Source organism: Humulus lupulus, chromosome 9, assembly GCF_963169125.1.
Source record: "Humulus lupulus chromosome 9, drHumLupu1.1, whole genome shotgun sequence".
Lineage (NCBI taxonomy): Eukaryota > Viridiplantae > Streptophyta > Magnoliopsida > Rosales > Cannabaceae > Humulus > Humulus lupulus.
In genome coordinates this window covers 113071363-113075246 of record NC_084801.1, presented here as the reverse complement: position 1 = coordinate 113075246, position 3884 = coordinate 113071363, and the positions used below count along the sequence as shown (strand labels likewise).

The window sequence follows — 3884 nt, the reverse complement described above, 5'->3', positions numbered from 1 at the left end:
TTTTCCAAGACGTTCGTACATTCTTAAATTGTATGTTTGGGTTCGGTTTCATCAGAATCCTTTTCCTGGTTAATTATTTGCCTAGTTACAGTTAGTTAAGTTATTGCTCTGTTTATGTGGTTATGTTTGTTAAGTTGTTCTTACAAAGCGTTTCACTTATTTAGTTGTTTCGTGCTGTAGGTAAGCTCAAGGGCAATGTGGATCAGTGAGCTCTAGAGTTTATCTACGAGGATGTACATGTAGACCGACCTTTTGGGAATTTATGTTTTGGGGATTAGAACCCATATGATAAATAATAGTTTATTTTGGGCTCGCTCAATTTTTTAAAATTATGACATTGTAATTCACTTTTAAGTATGCGCATAATTCTGTACTATTGTTTGTTTTGAAAAGTATTTTTTATATGGATTTTCGTTTACCTTATTTTAGAAAATGGTTATGTTTTCTACAAATTATGTTAAGAGATTTTACAAGATGTTACAGTTGGTATCAGAGCACTGGGCTAAAGTGGTTTTGTAGACAAACCCACATATACATTCTGCAAGATAGATCGGCAGTACTGTCTTTTCATATTTGTTTCCTTTACTTTCTTTTATTTACCAGAATCCTATAAATTGTAGGTTATGGCTGATGTAACTGAGATAGATGACATTGTGATAAAGAATCTACCCGCGATTCCTACACCTAGGGTTGACTATTATAGGTTATTTCACAATGAGAATCCTCGACACTTCGAGTATGATCAGTGACATCGGCGTGTCATTTGGCGATGGACGCAGTACATGACCGAGGTTTTCGATAGGGCCAACACACCCGAGCGACAGAGAGCGCAGTTTGCTTGCACTTGTCTGAGAGGTGCGACCCAGGTGTGGTTTTGCCACCGACGTTGGCAGATGGTTCGCATCACGTGGGATGACTTCCGTAAAGAGCTCGAGCTGGCGTTTGGGCCATGGATTGACTTATATCTCCATGGTTGATGTCATATCTTGAGGCTGGACGGTAGAGCCTGAGGAGGATTATGACATAAAGTTGGATATGCTGATGGATATGATAGATTAAATTTTGCTGTGAAGGTCTTGTTGATACTTTTTGGTAAAGACTTGGCAAACCTACTAGGTTGTAGGACTTTTGTATAGTTTTAGAAGGCGTATGCAGAAATCCGACGTGTAGCTAGGGTTCTCTTTTGTATTTATCATTCTGCTAACTAAAATTTTATGGCATGATCTGTCATCATCATTTTATATTGCTAGGTTATTGCCTTGAATGTTATGACTACCTGTTTTGAGTTGAATCGTTATGATTTTTTTTTTCATTTTTCCTTGTCCGTGGGAAACTTGTATGTTCATTTAATGCTAGGTTATTATTTTCCCCTACTATACATTATTGTATAGAGACTCACGATGGGACCTAGCACATAAGTCAGGGGAGGTCGAGGTTTTAATCCACCAGACCCGGCCGAGAGAGCAGTCGTTGACCAAGAGGCAAGTCGTGGCCAAGGTAGAGGAAGGGGTTTAGGCCAAGGGAGAGGTCGCAGACAAAGAGCACAACCAGACCAAATCTGACAACATAGATAGAGGATTTGAGAAAGACTGTGCCTGAGTAGAATGAGGTGAATGCTCAGATGTTTGAGGCAATGACGCGAAGATTTTCGGAAGTGCAACACAACCTCACACCCCCAGCACCTTGGGAAGACTTTTCTGAACGACAGGAATTCCTGGTGCAAGAAGACCCACTGGTGGAAGCAAGCCCACTAATTGCTGCGTCTAGAACAGAATAGTCAAAACTGATCTCAGAACGGTTTAGCAAGCGAAACCCATTTATGTTTGAAGGGACTTCAGACCCCCCCTAATGACAGAAGAATGTGTCAGCGTGCTAGAGAGAATCGTTGATTTTGTGGCGGCTACTAAAAGGGAAAAAGTAATATGTGCAGTGTATATGATTAGGAAGGACGCCCGCATCTAGTGGGATATTGCTAGGAAAGGACGTGATGTGGCATGAATGGAATAGGCAGAATTTTCTGGTCATATTCAAAGCTAAGTGCTACAACTAGATGGTGATAGATCAGAAGGTGGTTGAGTTCACCAACCTAGTCCAAGGGTCATCCAGCGTACAGGAGTAGGTGCACAAGTTTGACCAACTTTCAAGATTCGCTCCGGATCTGGTACACACTGAAGCCACCCGAGTATGCAAATTCATGAAGGGGTTGAAGGAGTTGAGGGTGCTAATAATATCGCTAACGCAATTGCTATGGCTGATGATAGAGAGAGCCATAAGGGAGTATGCTACCCGTATGTTCAATGAGCTCAATCCAGGCATGGTTAGACCTGAAATTCAAGCACCCCAAATCAAGTTAAAGCCCGCGATGTTCCAAATGTTGCAAACAGTGGGTGAATTTAGTGGGCTCCCTACTGAGGATCCCAATCTTCATTTTCGTTCATTTTTTGGAGGTGAGCGATTATTTCAAGCTAAAAGGAGTGCGTGATGAGGCCCTAAGGTTGAAATTGTTCCCTTTCTCTTTGAGGGATCGAGCTAGAGCTTGGCTCAACACCCTCCCTCCGACTCGGTGACTACATGGAATGAGTTGGCTGAAAAATTCTTGATGAAGTACTTTCCTCCTACCAAAAATGCTAAGCTTCACAATGAAATCATGTCATTTCAGCAGGTGGAAGATGAATCCTTTTGTGAAGTGTGGGAGAGACTCAAGGAGTTATTGAGGAAATTCCCACACCATGGGATTCTGCATTGTATACAAATGGAAACTTTCTACAATGGGCTCAATTCTTCCACTCGCATGGTTTTGGATACTTCAGCTAATGGGGCTATTCTCTCTGAGTCTTACAATGAAGCCTATGAGATTTTGGAGAGGATAGCTAGCAACAATTACCAATGGTCCAATGCTAGAGCTTCAATAAGTTGAAAAGTGGCTGGTATACTAGAAGTGGATGCATTGACAGCTTCGACCGCTCAAGTTTCTTTAATGACTAACCTTCTCAAGAACATGAGTTTGGGGGGAATGGTACAACCAGCTACTATGGAACAAGTTGTTGGTGTGTCTTGTGTTTATTGTGCAGATGGGTACACATTTGAGAGTTGTCCTGCAAATCCTGCTTCGATTTGTTAAGTGGGGAATCAGAATGCCAATCGTAATAACCGATATTCGAACTCTTATAATCTGGGGTGGAGGCAGCATCCAAACTTCTCATGGAGGGTCAAGGAGCTAGTTCAAGCGGAGCACCAATGCAAAATAAGCCTACATACCCACAAAGGTTTTCTCAACAACCACCAAGAGCTCAACCAGCTCCTCCTCAAGTGTCGCAATCAAGCTCGCAATCAAACTAAATTATTTGGGTGTGAATGTTGCTAGCAATTGATTGATGGGAGTGTTTCTCTTTTTAGTATGTGCATAGCTTGATTAAACATTTTTGAGACCCTAGAAAGAGCTAGTTTCTTGTGAGAGCTTAAGTTTCTAGAATTACTTAGTGATTTTCCTTAAGGCGAAATCCTAGACAACACCACAATGATGACATGATTTAGGTCATCCTTGGACCGTTTGAGCCTTTGCAACCTACCTTTTATGCATTTTATCTCTAGTCACTCTGTTGCGCTTAAGTGTCATTTTCTTGTTTAGCCGCTTATTAGCATAGTTATATATATGTATATAATCACCTCTTTTCACCATACCCTTTAGCACCTTGATCTTTATAGGATTTATTTGTTGTTGTATTTTCGGGGGTTGAGAGGCGTAAAGAGTGTGAGAGGCATTGGGTGAGCGTTTTTCATTTTCTTCTTTTGCTTGTTTTCAACATTGGGGACAATGTTGATTTTAAGTTTGGGGGGAGAGTTTATTCTCATTTTTCTTGTTCTCTTGCCATCTAGTTGTTTAT

General features: G+C 41.2%; 1 non-coding gene across 1 annotated transcript; it reads right to left on the bottom strand.

The window, feature by feature from the left end:
• Nucleotides 1-2630: 2630 nt before the first annotated feature.
• On the bottom strand, nucleotides 2631-2736 carry LOC133802787 (small nucleolar RNA R71). The gene has a single exon (XR_009877533.1). It is a non-coding gene; the product is annotated as a small nucleolar RNA R71 (small nucleolar RNA).
• Between the last annotated feature and the right edge of the window lie 1148 nt (nucleotides 2737-3884).